The 17,553-nt window shown below is 39.7% G+C and overlaps 1 pseudogene; it reads right to left on the reverse strand.

Moving 5' to 3' along the window:
• Window positions 1-467: 467 nt before the first annotated feature.
• LOC114028102 lies at window positions 468-16,527 on the reverse strand (annotated as a pseudogene).
• Between the last annotated feature and the right edge of the window lie 1,026 nt (window positions 16,528-17,553).

Here is a 17,553-nt window from a genome sequence, read left to right on the forward strand (position 1 = left end):
GTGAAGAGTCGAAGTAGTGGCCCTTTTCTGGACCGCAATTGCACTCTCCCTCTCCCTCCTCCAATCCTTTTCCTTATTTCTGTCTTCAGCAGCAGCATTTCCATCAGCATCAGCATCATCAATGAGAATAGCAAATATAGCGCTTTAATATTTCCAAAGCGCTTTGCGCTCATTTGACCCTGACAACAGCCCTGTGAGTCAGGCAGCTTTGGTCGATCTGACATTCCGAGGTTGTTAATCTTCTTTAACACTTTAGGAAACTGAGGCACGGAGAAGTCGAGTGACTGGCTCCTATAAAGTCTCCTTACGGTTCCCCCATCTTCGCTCCGCCCCCTGCGTGCCCGCCTGCTCCAGAGGTTGTTGGTTCAGCTCCTGGTAACGCCTCCTCTCCTTTCTCAATCCCCCCCTCCCGGCCAAGCTCCCTCGGGCACTCTCGAGCATCATCTTCGCCTTCGTCATCACCGCCATCAAAAGTGCTTATTAAAGGCTTCCTTCCAGCGAGTTTGGCTTCCTCCCCTCCCCCCGCCTCTCTGTCCCCAGCAACATACATCCTCAGTCACTGGCTGGGGAGCGGCGTGGGAGCCAATGAAATCGGTGCCTGGGAGATGCCCGCACCAACGGGAAGGGCGGGTGGTGGAGACGAGCAAATTAGCACGGGAGACAAGTGTGATGCTGACGAACAGCCCGTGCTCCTTGGCTGCAGACCCAGCTCAGACCTTCACCCTCTCTCACCCATCAGGAATAGTGGAAAGGGGAGTGGGTTTGGAATCCGAGCGCTTGGGTCTTGAGCTTTTCTAATGACTTTTTGGGTGACCTTGGGGCAGTCACAACCTCTCTGGGCCTCAGTTTTTTCTCTATAAAATAGAGAGGTTAGCACCCTTTGAAGTGACTGATAGCGAAAGTTGTCTTGCTTGATTGTACTTCTTTCTTACAAGGGTTTCGTTTTTCTTTTTCTTTTTTAATGGAGAGGAGAGAAAATAGATTTTTGTTAATAAAAAAATTAAATTAAGGATTAGGGCTAGAATCGGGTAGGGAGCCTTCGGCCAGGAGGCCACCTATAGCCCTCTAGGTCCTCAAGTTCAGCCCTTTTACTGAATCCAAATTTCACAGATTAACACAAAATAATCCTTTTATTAACAGGATTTAATCCTGTTAATAAAAGCCGAAGGCTCCCCAGCTCTAGTAGAAGATCTCTAAGGTTTTTTTCAGCTCTAAATCCTGTCCTACTTTTCTTTCCCTATTTTTTTCTCAATGTCTCCTTCCTTCCATCTATTCATTCTCTTTCCTATTTTGTTTTGTTTCCGTGAAGTGTCTGGTGATCATGACCTGGCATCAATATTATCTATATACATTTTTCTGTATGTATAATACTTTCTATAGCTTACCATAATATTCAGAGAACCTGATAGGCATGATGTTATTCAGATGAGGAAACTGAGGTTGAGGGAGGTTCAACTACTTGTTTATAAATCACAATGTTACTGGCTGATCTAGAACTAATAATAATAGCTAGCATGTATATAATTCTTAACCTAAGAAAATTGGGACATAGGCAGGTTAAGTCACTTGCCCCGGGGACACAACTGTGATCTGCATAAGGTCCACCACTATATCACCTAAGCTGCCTTGTAATAGGATTGTAATACTCATTTCTTTAGTCCTTGAGCCACACTCAGGGCTGAAAATGTAAACTGCTTCCTCAAAGTTTTAGAGCACTTTGCTCAAGTCTCTCCTCTGACAGTTTAAAGTACCTTTATGGCTACTTGGATACTTTTTTTGAAATGCTAATGATAGCTATGCCTAACAATGATAAATCACATTTATCTTTAGTTGCTCCCATTTTCTTCTTCATTGAATGGATCCTTTTTATGTCTTCACAAATTTCATGAACTTTTCCTTTAGAATTTTAAGTCATGAGATCATACCAATGAATACCTTTGAAATTCTGCCACTACCAGTACTATACAAATTTGAATCTGTACTAATCTTTTGTCAGTCTTTTAGTTCAAAAGCATGGTTACCAAAGAGCAAGGTTTAAGCATGTTTTCTAGATTAGAGGGTTGAAATAAGGGAAATATTGATCAAAATATATAGTGTTACAGATTTTAAAGGATAACTAATAGAAAATAAATATTACATCATTATAGAGAACTAGTTTGACTCCAAAGAGATACTTGAGAAGACACTTAACACAAGACCTTTGCAGAGATTAGTGTGGGATGGGTTTGGGAAAGGTCCACAAGTTGGGAACATTGCATATAATGTCAGATTTTTTTTTTCAATTGATTGAGAGAAATGATTGTTTTTCTTATATTAATAACCAATTACTATGGGAGAGATCCAGGATTTTTTCCCTTCCTATTTCCTCATTCTCTTCTAGGTTAAATCAATCCCTGAAGAATAGGGCTGATAATAAGACTGGATTTAATATTCTCCTCCATCTTGTTCAGACCCCACCTAACTGGAGAAGCTAGTGGTGTTTTACTCAGGCCTGAGTGGCAGAATAGATCCTTTGTCTAGATTGCCTGGGGCTAGGGGTGGTCTGAGAGTATGAGTGACACAATCAAAGTCATGTCTCCCTCCCCCCCTCAGCCCCTTATTAAAATAGGTCCATCTCTTATTATAATATTCATTTTTCTCATTAATTGTTAACCATTTAGAGTTAATTGCCCTCTGTCAGGAACACCCATTCTACCAAGACATATAAGCATCAGTAGGCTGCCATGATCCCTCTTTGGTTTACAAGAGACTGCCAAATGGCCATCCTTTTAACATGGCCATCACTTTGGTGTAGGCCTTCATCACCTCATTCCTGGACTATCAAAATATCTATCTGGTTGGTCTCCTTGCCTCGGGCCTCTCCTCACTCCATTCAGCTGTCAAATTGATCTTCATAAAGCGGAAGTCTGCCCATGCCACCTTCCTATGACTTCCAAGATCACATGTAAAATCCTCTGTTTGGCTTTTAAAAACTTTCATGATAGCCCTCACCTTTCCAGGCTCCTTATACTTTATCACCTCTATGTACTCTACCACCTAGTGACTGACACTGGCCTTCTTGCTGTTTCTTGAACAAGACACCCTGTTTCTTGACTGGGAATTTTCACTGGCTGTCTCCCATATCAACAATGCTCTCCCTCCTTCCCTCTTTAGATTGTAAACTCCTTGCTGGCAGGGACTGTTTTTGTTTTTGTATCCCTGGTACTTAACACAGTGTCCGGCACATTTGTTGTTGTTAAATAATTTTCAGTTGTGTCAGATTCTTTGTGACTCCGTTTGAGGTTTTCTTGGCGGAGATAATAGAGTGAAGCAAATGGTGTTAAGTGACTTGCCCAGGGTCACACAGTTAGTAAGTGTATGAGGCCAGATCTGAACTTGAGAAGGTAAGTTTTCCTGAACCCAGGCCTGGGACTCTATCCGCTGTGACACTAGTTGCCTGGCACATAGAAGGTACTTAATAAATGTTTATTGAATGGAATTGAATTTCCACCTCCTGGCTTCCCTGGCTTCTTCCAAGTCTCAGGTAAAATCTCACTTTCAGCAAGAAGTATATCCCAGTCCTCCTTAACTTTAATGCCTTCCCTTTGAGATTATCTCCAATTTATCCTATATATATACATACATATATATATATATATGTATGTATATATAGTTTGTACATAGCTGCTTGCATGTTTTCTCCATCATTTATGAAGTCGTTGAGGGCAGGGACTGTCTTGCCTTATTTCATATCTCAGTTGCTTACCTCAGTGCCTAGCTCATAGTATGTGCTTAATAAATGCTTGCTGACTTGACTTTCCTCACTATTTGTGAGACCTTGTGTAAATCACTTAATGGTTTGTGGGACTTAACTCACCTGTAAGGTGAGGGGGTTGGACTAATAGCATTTGAGGCCCCTTTCAGCTCTAGATCTGTGCTCCTATCTAACAAGGGATGCGTCAAGGTAGTGACCCCGACTGCTCCGAGCCCCGATTCAAGATATTCTCCTTTGTTTCCAGTGACCTGTGAACTTTTTCCTTTTAGATCCAGCTTTAATAAATCATTTGATTTAATTTAATATTATAATGCAAGCTTAATTTGTTTATGAAAACATCGTAATTTCAAATATCAGACGTTGGTAGCAAAAATATATATCACACAGATCCTTAAAAATTGCATCAGGTGCCATCACCCCACCAGGTCAAAGTTCTTCTCGCTTTCCCCTTAGGGTGGGGTCCAGTCTCCTTGCTCATTGGATTCCCAATCCTGAGCTGGTAGAGAGGAAATCAGAAGGCTTGTTGCCTTCGGTAGACTTGTTTTCCATTGCAGAAGGAGTGGGAAGATAACCCAGTCATTCATGGATGGGTGGCATCTCAGGGCTTTTGTGTCTCATAGCTACTAGATGAACAATACTGCCAAAGGACAAAGGCTCATGGCTGAAGCTTTCTAGCATAGAGAGATGAGTATTTTTGAGGGTTGTGAAGAGTCCAAGAGAAGGAGAAGAATAGTATCTTTAATGTTCACACAACAAGGCCAACGTGTTTTAATTGGTTGGCTTGAGTTTGGTTTGTTCAGTCATATTTGACTCTTCATGACCCCATTTGGGGTTTTCTTGGCAAAGATATTGGAGTGGTTTGCCATTTTCTTTTCCAGCTTATTTTACAGATAAGGAAACAGAGGCAGGGTTAAGTGACTTGCCCAGGGTCACAGAGCTAATAAGTTTCTACAGATTTGAACTCAAGAAGAGACGTCTTCTTGACTCCAGGCTCAGCACTCTATCTACTGTGCCACCAGCTGCCCCATTCTAATTGCATGTGGATATTAATTTTCCCACTGCTTCTTCCTCCTCCACTCCTCCAGCAAAAATAACAGAAGTTGTAGTTGGTTGTAGTGCCAACGTAAATGTGTGGAAGCATTGAAGCTATGTCTGAAATATCCCAGTAATGTCAGTCATTGTGGAAACATTTCCCAGAGGCTCTCACAGGCAACATCCATTGAGACACCCCTCCACAGCTGCATTATGTTTATACAGAGTGTCTAATCATGAGTTACTGCCAAAAAAGGTTGGCAGGGTTGGTGCCTTTTTTGAAGGTGTTTCCCAATATAAAGTAAAAATATCCCCATTTATGCCATATTTGGGACTTTGATTTTATATTCTGATAGGCTATGAAGAGTACCCTTATCCTAGGTACTTGTTATCCCACTGATACCACAATGAGAATGATTGACTGAGCCATGACTGATGTTTATTTGAGTTATGCCCTTGGATGTGCCCTTTACAGAGCAAATACACAGGTGGAAAGAATGGAGAAAACCAGAGCTGAGAGACTTATATAGGAGAAAGACTATAGACACTCAGACTCGGTTCTATGGATGGAAATCTATGCATCTGTAACTCTCCAGGGAATCATTTAGCTACAGAAATAGCTATGGTGAAACAACAGAAAAATCCAAGCAAAGGAATTCCTGGACCAGCACTTCTATAGAGGAGTTCATCATAAATGCTGAGACTGAAGGAAAAGAATTCTAGGACAAGCTAGATATGGAGCCAAGAAGAAACAAGGGGCAAGTCAAGATGGGGAGGAGAAAATAGGAGTCTTGCCCTTGATTAGTGCTTGAATTATGTGTGGAAAAGGGATTGATTCTGTAGTGACTTCCAAGTGCTTTCCTTATTTAGGGAGGGGGCTTCAACCACTTGGTAGTACTCAAAGCCTGGAAGGATTCACAGGTGGGAAAGGGATTTATTCTCTTCACAAAATGCTTTCTCCTTTTAGGGGCTGGGGAGGAAGAAGAGTAGTGTTGACTGTTTATGGGGCTCCACACAAGTCCTTTGTATTTTCCATTTATTTGGGGGTGAAATAAGGCCTTTCTTTGTATTCATTGTATTGTTATTGTACGTGCTTGCATGGGAGTTGAGGGCCTCTCTACTATTTCTGTAAAGATCTACAATAGAGCTATATTCTGATGCTCCCAAGGGAGACCTTATGTTAGGAAGTATGATCAAAAGAGAGCTGATTTGGGGGAAGCCTGCTCCCCCTCACAAACCTAAAGTTTTGTTATGTAAACCTAGAGTGGAGCTCTGGGCCATGGGCTTCATCTGTATACAAGAATAAAAGGGGCAGACTTGGGTTTTGTTTTAATGGTTGTATAAAGAGGTTAGTGAGGATAACAGAATTAATTACTGCTAAGTCTAATAACAAGAGTTCAGATTTATTTAGCAGCTTAAAGTTTATAAAGTACTTTATTTACTATGACCTCAGGAAAGAAGTAGTGAAAGCAGTGTTATCCACATTTTGTGTTGTGCTTTGGATGAACTAGGAAGGGGAGAAATGGCTTGCTTGTGTTCATGGAACTAATAAGTGATGAAACAAAGGCTTAAATTCCAGTCTTTTGACTCCACATCCAGACCTGGTTATGATGTCTCTTTAGGGAAGACTTCCTACAGAAACTGAAGTTACAGTAATGCTTTCATGGATGGAAGCAACTTGGTCTAATTATAATGATGATAATGATAATAGTAATAAAAAATAGCATTTATATAACTTTGTTTGCAATGCACTTATATATGTTATATCATTTGATCCTCACAACAACCCTGGGAGGCAGGTGCTATTATTCTCCATTGTACAGATGAGAAAATTGAGGCTGAGAGAGGCTAAGTTACTTGTCCAAGGTCCCACAGCTAGTAAATGTCTATGGTAGGATTTGAACTCAGATCTGCCTGACTGCATGGGCACTTTATGCCGTGCTCCAATTACCTGCCTCCAATTTAGTGGAGGAGAGCAGAGAAGCTACTCTGGGCATGAGTGATAGCCTGGGCAAAGGGTCAGAGATGAGAGGCACAAACCCCAAGTGATTCTAGTGTTTGAAAAATAGTATAGAAAATTAATTTGGTTTTTAAAAGAATAGAATGGTTTTGAAACCATTCTAATTTCCTCCATGTCTTCTCTAACATAACATTTGTCAGTTTTTAATGAAAAATCACTGGGGTGGAAGACAAAATGACTACTTTGGTGAACTAAGTTCAATTGTTACTAAGGAAGAAAAATTATTAGGAAGCCCCTGACAATTCAGGGAAAACTTCGCAAAACATTCATTGTAAGAGAGATCCTGGTGAAATATACAGTGGACTTACTACCTACTTGATATTGGATAACTCAAATGGCCTCTCTGGGTGTCAGTTTCCTCAAGGACAGTATAAAATGAGGGTGTTGGACTAGATGATCTTTAAGGTCCCTTTGGATCTAAGTCTTTAACTTATAACTTTGAGAACCCTAAATCTAGGTTAGCAGCAAGGGATAGAACATAGAGATATCCTGGGAATCCAGGTTCTGATTCCTGAAAATGATAAAGATATTAGTAACACCATATAAGGCTATGGAAAAGGAAAAGCAAGAATTCTGCATTATAAAATATTTTCGTGTCTCTGGTCTGTGCAATCTTACTGGTTTGAACTGGCCTTATGTAATAGGTAGGAACTTTAAGCTCTTCTCAAATTATAGGGTTTTATATCTAGAGGTGTGTGTGTATGTGTTTGTGTGTACTCAGTAAAACTTGGTGGGAAAATGCATAAGAGACATACCATTAGATTTTCTGTAGTCAGAAAGGAATGGGGCGGTGGCTAGGGACTCTGGCTATGGGTCTGAGGAGTCCTACCTCGAATGAAGGGGTTACTACCAATAAAGCTAATGAAGGTCATATCCCCTCTGGGGAACAGGAGCAGAGGGAAAAGCAAATTCTCTAAATCAATAAAAGTTCTTTGCCAACACATTCAGGCTGTCTTGATATTCATGTAGGCACATGTCTTGATATTCATGTATTCAAGTAGGGCACAAGGAGAATGATGGACATTTGCTCCATAATCTATACTTTCACCAAACTGTAATGCTATGTCCAATATTAAATATTGTAACAGAATCTGGTGGTTACATCACTGACTACTTTCTTGCCCACTCACACTCTCTTACCCATCTCATCGTCCTCTCTCACCTAGAGTCTACCTTCTTCCACTTATCTATTCACTCTATCCTTTCTAGTTACAAACCACTCACTTTTTAAAGTCATAAAAGCAGAGAACTTTAGCAATAAAATAGAGAGACCACCTATTCCCAACCTTCATTTTATAGGTGAGGAAACTGAAGTCCAGAGAGGCTGAGTATTTGAGTAAGATGATCTAATGTCATATGTAAATCTATTCTACTTTTTTGGGCATTAATACTTAAATATCCTTATCACTTAACACAGTGCTTTGTGAAATTAGACATTTAATAAATATTGGTAGAATTTAATTGTATGTCTTTGTGCATATGGGCATATCATCTGTACCATGTTGCCTATATATTATTATGGGTAAGTATTATTATTTGTAGGTTTATGATGTCTGTGAGTGTTAGAGTATATGTATCTGAGTTTAAGTACTGTATTATAGATGTTCTAGATTTATGAATACACAATCTGAATTGTATGTGTAAATGTTATTATTTATAGGGGGATGATGTCTGTGGGTGTTAAAAGTGTATGTATCTGAGTTTTAGTACATACTACAGATGTTCCAGATTTATGAATAGAGATCCTGAATTGTGAATGAACTGTATATATAACTAGCATTTATATGGCACATTAAGATTTGCAAAGTGTTTTACAAATATTATTTCATTTAACCCTCAGAACAACCCTAAGAGGTAGGCACTATTAGTATCTCCATTTTATAGGTGAGGAAACTGAGGCAAATGGTGTTAAATGACTTGCCCAGGGTGACACAGCTAGTAAGGGTCTAAACTCAGGCCTTCCTGACTCTAGATCCAGCTCTCTAGCCACTGCACCACCTAATTGCCTTTTTATACTGTTTATATACTACTGCTCACCTACCTATATCTTCCAGATAAACACAATGAAACAACAATCCTGAATGTCATACTTTAGAGAATAGGTCAGGAAGAGTAGGAACTACCTGGGAGCTTGTCCTGTTGCTACTTAAGGCTTCATATCTATCCCTGCCTTCACCCTGGTTGAAGCTCCTTACTCCAACAGAGATCACAACCACCTCAATGGTCTTCGGCCATCTTGCCACCCAGCTTCCCAACCTACTGAATTGTCTACTCCTGGATTCATTGTGATTTGAGCAAGATCTCTTGCTTATATATTTTATATGTATTTGTATGTCTATAGCTATATGTATATCTGTATCTATGTATATATGTATAAATGCATGTGTATACATGCACATAAACACATGAATCTGTGAGCTTGGTGACATGACTTCTCCCTCCAGTAGTGCATTTGCTAATTCAACCATGCTTTCACATCCTATGCGACTCTTGTCTAAAAGTCCTCAACAGGGAAGCCACCTAAAGAATCAGGGTTCAGTTCTCTATTTTTTTTTTCAAAGTTTTTCTATTAATGCTTTTTGTTTTTACATTACAAACATTTATTGATTGCTTCTATTTTGTGACAGGTCTCTTGTAACAAGTTAAAATAACACATTAAAACAGTTAAGTAAAACTAATGATATAGTGACCTCATCTGAAAGTACATAACAACAAACATTTTACATGTGTAGATCCACCCCTCCATCCCCTCTCTCTATTTTTTTATTAACAGAAATCTATTTTCTCTCTCTCTCCCCTGGGGGGAGGGGGAAGAAAACCAAATTTCTTTTAATAACTATGTATAGTCAAGCAAAACAAATTCTCTCAATGGATATGTGTGTGTATACGTGCATATATGTATGTATATACATACACACATATATACATATATGCTTCATTCTACCCTAAAAATCTGTCATATCTTTGTTTCATATTCACTTTTCTGGAATCGATGTTCACTGTATCAATCATAGTTCTTATCATTTTCAAAGTTGTTTATTTCAATGTTGTTACTGTATAAATGATTCTCTTAGTTTTACTCATTTCATTTTCATCAGTATGTAAAAGTCCTAAAATTGTTCATTTTTATAAATTTGTGTTATCTTATAAATTGTTCTTCTGGTTCTGCTCACTTCATCCTATATTATATCATATGAGTCTTTCAGTGGCTTAAGAAAACTCCAACTCATCTATTTCCTCATTTTTTACAACATAACAGTTGTTGTTGTTGTTGTTTAGTTGTATCAGTCATGCCCGACTCTCTTCATGACCTTGTTTGGGATTTTCTTGGCAAAGATGTTGGAGTGGTTTGCCATTTCCTTCTCAGTTAATTTTGCAGTTGAAGAACTAAGGCAAATAGGGTTAAATGACCTGCCCAAGGTCATATAGCTAGTAAGTATTTGAGACCAGATTTGAACTCAGAAAGATGAATCTTCCTGACTTCAGGCCCAGTACTCTGTCCTCCAAAGTCACTGAGCTTGGTTCAGTCCAGAGTTATTTTGTTTCCATTGATCTCCCTATTTTCCATAGTCTCTTTCATAACTTTAGCATCTTCTTCTGGGTTGAAGACCACAAAACCAAAAAACCTTTAAATGTCCCTGTCTCCTTGTCTAACTATCCTGGCACCAACAGAGCTGTGAAATGAATCTTCCAGTGGAGCCAAGATGATGGAGTAAAAGCAGTGACTTGCTGGAGCTTTCCCCCAAACCCCTCCAAATGCCTGTAAAATATGACTCTAAACAAATTCTAGAGCTGCAGAACCCACAAAAAGACAGAGTGAAACAAATTTCCAGTCCAACACAACCAGGATGGTTGATAGAAAAGGTCTGTTGCACCAGAGTAGGAGAGGGGCACATTCAGCATGGGCCACACAGGCAAAGACGGGGACTCAGGGAACTTGGAACAGGCCTCATGGGAAGGAATCACACGCAGCTGTGGCAGTTTTCAGACTTCTCAACCCACAAATACCTAAGACAACTCAGAAGGTCAGTGGGAAAGGTCTGTTGGACCTGGGTGAGAGAGGAGCATGGTCCAGCCTTACCCCTAGCACAGCCCAGGGTGGTGGCCACAGTGGCAGTGGCTGCTTCTGGAGTTCTCAGCCCACAGAGTGGAGGGATCAAGGGGCTGATCAAAGGGGAATTACAGGGATCTCTTTGCTGGTGCTGAGGCAGGATTCTCTTGCTTTGCCCGAGCTTGGATCTGGGTTGCAGTCCTGGGTAGTGGTCCTGGGGTGAGGAGAGACACTAGCATAGCAGAGTTTGTGGCAGCAGTGGAGAGGGAATCCTCTTCACAGTTCCAAGGCAGAAAAGAATGCTTGTGGTCACTCATAGACCAGACCACAGGCCAGGAAAGGAGTAAACACCTCTCTTTGATCATACCACCTTGGAAGAACTGAAAATTCTTCCCTAGAAGTATCTCTGAAAATAGCTGCACAAAACTCCGGAAGCTTGGGACAGTATATCCTCCACACTGGAAGCACAGCCCTACATTAACAAAGAGTTTATAAGTCAAGTAATTGGCTGGGAACATGAGCAAACGGGAAAAAAAATCAGACTATAGAATCTTACTTTGGTGACAAGGAAGATCAAAACATACAATCAGAAGAAGACAAGAAAGTCAAAGCTCCTACATCAAAGCCTCCAAGAAAAATATGAATTGGTCTCAGGCCATGGAAGAGCTCAAAAAGAATTTTGAAAAGCAATTAAGAGAAGTAGAGGAAAAACTGGGAAGAGAAATGAGAGTGATGCAAGAAAATCATGAAAAACAAGTCAACAGCTTGCTAAAGGAAACCCCAAAAAATACTGAAGAAAATAACACCTTAAAAATAGACTAACCCAAGTGGCAAAAGACATCCAAAAAGCCAATGAGGAGAAGAATGCCTGAAAAAGCAGAATTGGCCAAATGGAAAAGGAGGTCCAAAAGCTCACTGAAGAAAATAATTGCCTTTCCCCGCAATGCTGCACTTGCTCAATAAGGCTCATGGTGGGGTGGGGTGGGAAACATGTTGAGGAGTACATGTTAGGGATGTGTAAAGAAGAGTTGTAACCTGGGAGAATATGGACCAATCCAGATTCCAATGGGAGGAGTAGGACTAACTCACCATTATAAAAACCTGTTCTTGCTCCTCTATAGCATGCCTGTTCTTTGTGAGTAGAGCACCCGCTTCTTGCGAGAATCATAATAAACTCCTTCCTCCTTAAAAAAAAAACCCTTAAAATCTAGAATGAAGCAAATGGAAGCTAATGATTTTATGAGAAATCAAGAAACAATAAAACAAAACCAAAAAAATTAAAAAAAAATAGAAGGCAATGTGAAATATCTCATTGGAAAAGCAACTGACCTGGAAAACAGATCCAGGAGAGATAATTTAAAAATTATTGGACTATCTGAAAGCCATTATCAAAAAAAGAACCCAGATATCATCTTTCAGAAAATTACCAAGGAAAACTGCCCTGATATTCTAGACCCAGAGGGTAAAATAGAAATTGAAAGAATTCACTGATCACCTCCTGAAAGAGATCCCCAAAGGAAAACTCCTAGGAATATTATAAGCAAATTCCAGAGTTCCCAGGTCAAGGAGGAAATATTGCAAGCAGTCAGAAAGAAACAATTCAAGTATTGTGGAAACACAATCAGGATAACACAAGTTTTAGCAGCTTCTACATTGAAGGATCGGAAGGTTTGGAATATGATATTCCAGAGATCAAAGGAGCTAGGATTAAAACCAAGAATCACTACCCAGCAAATCTGAGTATAATGCTTCAGAGGAAAAAATGGATATTCAGTGAAATAGAGGACTTTCAAGTATTCTTGATGAAAAGACCAGACCTGAATTGAAAATTTGACTGTCAAATACAACACTCAAGAGAAGCATGAAAAGGTAAACAGGAAAGGGAAATCATAAGGCACTTATTAAAGTTGAACTGTTTATATTACTACATGGAAATGATATTTGTAACTCATGAGACCTTTCTCAATATTATGGTAGTTGGAGGAAATATATATAGACAGAAGGCACAGGGTGAGTTCAATAGAAAAGGATGCTATCTAAAAATTAAGAGGTAAGAGGATTGTACTGGGAGAAGGAGAAAGGGAGAGGTAGAATGGGGTAAATTATCTCATAAAACAGGCAAGAAAAAGCTTTTACAATGGAGAGGAAGTGGGGGGAGGTGAAGGGAATGAATGAATCTTACTCTCATTGGATTTGGCTTAAGGAGGGAATAAGGTACACACTCAAATGGGTATGGAAATCTATCTTACTCTACAGGAAAATAAGGGGGAAGGAGGTAAGAGAGGGGGGATGATAGGAGGGAGGGCAGATTGGAGGAGGGAGTAATCAGAAGAAACACTTTTGAGGAGGGACATGATCAAAAGAGAGAATGGAATAAATAGGGGGTGGGAGAGGATGAAGGAAAATATAATTAGTTTTTTACAACATGACTATTATGGACATGTTTTGCATGACTATACATGTATAACCTATATTGAGTTGCTTGCCTTCTCAATGAGGGTGGGTGGGGAGAAAGGAAGGGAGAAAATTTGGAACTCAAAGTTTAAAAAATTGGAACTCAAAATCTTGTGGAAGTGAATGTTGAAAACTAAAAATAAATAAATTAATTAATTTTTAAAAAAGATTACACTCTAGAATAGGGTTCTTAATATGGTATCCATGATCTTTAAAAAATTATCAATTTTTTCAATATTATTGATTTCCTTTTTAATCTTATGTATTTTAGTTTATACATTTAAAAAGATTATCCTGAGAAGGGTTCATTAGAACCCTAGGCTTCCCCAGACTGCTACAGTGGTCCTTAACATAAAATGTTATGAAACCTTGCCCTAGGGTGGCAATATTCTATTTTATTTGTTTTATTAATACATTTTTACAGTAATAACACTTCATAATATCCACTCTTCCATGTTCATTGTCCCTCATAACAACAGTAAAAATAAAGACAGTTAAGCAAAATTAATAAATAAATAAGTCTTCCAGTGTTTCTTCTGTCATATCTTCTGATAGACTTTTTTTTTTTTTAAAGGCAATTGGGGTTAAGTAACTTGCCCAAGGTCACACAGCTAGTAAGTGTCAAGTGTTTGGTCTGAGGCTGGATTTAAACTCAGGTCCTCCTGACTTCAGGGCTGGTGTTCTGATAGACTTTTGACAAAATTTTGTAGGACTTGCTCCTTGATGCTATGTTAGTTGTCTTCTGTCCCTTTAACTCCAACCTAATCACTCTGCCTTCAATTTCTATATTGTCGTAAGAATTCAAAGTTTCTTTCTCGTCTTCTACAGAAGCAAATTCAATGAGTGCACATCCTTTAGATTGGTCTTGGTCGTTTTGGGTCAAGCTGATCAATGTTGCCTACTTAAAGACTTCCTGGAGACTTTCTTCAGTGATGCTGTAGGCAAGGTCTTTGAATCCGAGACTTGCTGTTGCTCCTGCTCCACAAATTATTCTTCTTATTTCTTGAATTTTCTTGTCCTTGACTTTTCTTTCCTGTGTAGTACAGAATGAGCACCCAACCGTCAACCTTGGCTCCCTGCTTCTCTTCCAGGGCCTTGTTAACCTCTGCTTCTGTCTTATATTCAATGCAGATAATCCATTTACGTGACCCATCATTGGTGCAGATCAGTCTCATCTCAATGGCATCTTCAGACACTTCCTTGAGCTTCTCCTAACTTACTTTATAAGGTGGATTCTTTTTTTTTTAACAAGTCAAGTCAACAAACATTTATTAAGCACCTACTATTGCCAAATACTGTGCTAAAGGCCAGCAATACAAAGAAAGGCAAAACCATGGTCTTTGCACTCAAGGAACTCATGTTGTTGTTGTTTGTCCTTCCTTCTTGAAGAGGACCAATGATATCAGGAGAGTGATGTCTTGATTTGCAATTGAATTGGATTTAAGTGAGGCAGAGCTGTACAAAGTTGTCAGCCCCACTCTCTCCTCCAGAGTCGTTGGAGTCCAGTGGCAAGACATAGATTAAGGGGACTGGTGTTGGCCCTGGCTGCAGTGGGAGACCTTTCAAGGGACTCATAGTTTAATGGGAATTACCAATTTGGTTTAGAGTCAAGAACAAGAATTTGAATCTTAGCTCTGCTACCTGTCACTTGTGTGACCTGGGACAAGGCATTTTAGGCCTCAATATCCTTATCTGTAAAATGAGAACAGTGGACTAAATGACCTCTAAGGTGCCTTCTAAACCTTTGATCCTATAGTTCATTTCCCTGGTGGTAGAGTACTGCTCTTAGCAAGAGAAGTCTGGTATGGGATCCTGTGAGATCTTCCCAGTTCTATACTACCTCTAACTCTGGAAGATTCTACTTAAGGCATCCTCATGCCTCTGTTTTCTCTTTTTCCAGCACAATGACTTGAATAGAAGCCCTTAATATAAGGCGAATTCTTGATGAAGATTGTCCTTCTGGCTTGATCTTTTTTGTTTACTTTTGCCTCTTCCAGTTTCATTTCACAGTCAAGGACTTTGGAGCTGTTGAGTTCCAGAGCCTTTTCCACATCTTCAACTGATTCAAATTCCACATAGCCAAACTTCCTGGTGGCGCTGTGGACATCCACAACTGCAAAGTCCTTTTTATTTATTTTTTATTTTTGCAAAGAAGTCTGTGATGCCAGGTTTTTTTTTTTTAATTTTAGCTCGGAAGTGATTTTATTGAAGTTCAGGTTACCAACAAATATATTGAAATTTGTAGATGCTTCAGCTTCCAATTTCTGTTTCTTGGTTTTGGAGGTTTTCTATTTACCCATTCCTTTTTTCCCATTCCCTGGTGCTTCTTTGATGGGCACTTCTTTCTCTTACTCATTTTCCTCCTCCTCATCTTAATCTTCCTGCTTCCATCCTCCTCTGATTCCTTGGCTTTCTCAGCTATCTGAGGAACAGCTTTCACAAAAGCAGCCTTCCATTTGGAAGGTGTGGTATCCTTAGCTTCTTCAAAGTCATTCTCATCTTCTTTATCCTTGTCACTATCATCTTCCTCATCTTCAGAGTCTTGTTTGGTTGGAGCAGCTCCTGTTTTTGTGCCTATGGGTGGCTCAAATTCTTCATCCTCTAAATCTTCACTGTCCTGTTCAGATTTACTGCCCTCTTTCTTGGCATTCTTCCAGTTTTTGTCCCTTTGGTTGAGGGGTGTGGGGACTGCTACTTTAGCTGGGGTGGCTGATACTTTAGCTGGAGTGGCTCCCTTCTTGCCAGGTGTGATGGCAACTTTGATTGGGATAGTCACTTTCTTGGCAGGGGCCACAGCTGCCTTCTTTTATTTTTTTGGCAATTGGGGTTAAGTGACTTGCCCAGGGTCACACAGCTAGTAAGTGTCAAGTGTTTGGTCTGAGGCCAGATTTGAACTCAGGTCCTTCTGACTTCAGGACCAGTGCTCTATCCACTGTGCCACCTAGCTGGCCCCACAGCTGCCTTTTTACCAGGAGTCATGACTGCTTTCTTGGCAGGTGTGGTGGCAACAATTACTTTTTTGACTGGTGATACTGTCTTTGCTGATATAGCCACAACCTTCTTGACCTTCTTCTAAGAGACCACAACCCCTTCTCCTCTGCTTTCCTCTTCATCTTCTGACATGTCCTCATCTTCACTGTCTTCTGTCTCATTGAGGGAAGGAAACATTTTCTTTGGCTCACATTGATTTTTAGCAGCCGTCCTGAGCTTCACCATAGTGGGAGGTGCATGAGTAGGGGCTGAGGGGTGTTCTCATGTGTTCCTCATTTGTGCATTCACCATGCATGTGGTCTTGTTAGACATATTCCTTACATGTGTGCCCCTCCAAAAGGGTTCTCTAGGTATGTCCACTCTTTCCACTGATGGTGTGTATATATTTGTAGGATAGTGTGCTCCAGGTTATGGGGAAAATATTCTATTGTAACTTTTATTATTGTTCTATTTCATTAAATAACATATGTAGTAATTGTTTTCTCTGGGTAACAAACTAGTAGAAGTAAACCTATGGATGGAGGCTTGTGAGCTGCGGTTTTAAGTAGATATAGACTTACAGAAAACCTTGAAGCTAGAGGAGTTTTTCTGAGGGCCCCAGGTGTGAGAATGAGTGTGTCACATCACATTTGGACTCTGCTCTAGATAACTCCATGATGATGACAAACATCTTTGGCAAGCATAGATCTTCACATCTTATACCTGACTTGATAGTTACAATAAGAGGCTCACTGTAAAAGTCATTTCTATTTTTACATCTTTCAAGGAATCTCTTAGGATTTTGACATGTGCATAGGAAACACATTGTTGGAGGAGAGTTTTGTGGAGGTCTGTTTCTCTCCCAAATCAAGTACTTTTTGTAATCATCAGATAATATGCATGGTGGGATACTGTATTTTTTTTTAGTAATGTCTTTTATTTTCCCCCAGAAAATAAGTGAAAAATAACATGAGAAGCCATCAGTCCTATTGGCTTCAACAATGTCTTTTAGTTTCTCCAGAAAATGAATGAAAAATACCATGAAATATTTGAAAAATCAGTACTAAGAAATTAGTGGACTTCCTGGGAATGATGAAATCTTCCATGACTTCAATTCCATAAACATTATTTTTTTTTACTTTCAGATGTTTCCTGGTTTATTTTGAAAGGTTGTGACTAAGCTTATGTGAAAACTAGTGTTTTTAATATGTGGATCCTTCATCACTCCTTCCTTCCTTCCTTCCTTCCTTCCTTCCTTCCTTCCTTCCTTCC

Source organism: Vombatus ursinus, unplaced genomic scaffold, assembly GCF_900497805.2.
Source record: "Vombatus ursinus unplaced genomic scaffold, bare-nosed wombat genome assembly UNPS02014870.1, whole genome shotgun sequence".
Classification (NCBI taxonomy): Eukaryota; Metazoa; Chordata; class Mammalia; order Diprotodontia; family Vombatidae; genus Vombatus; species Vombatus ursinus.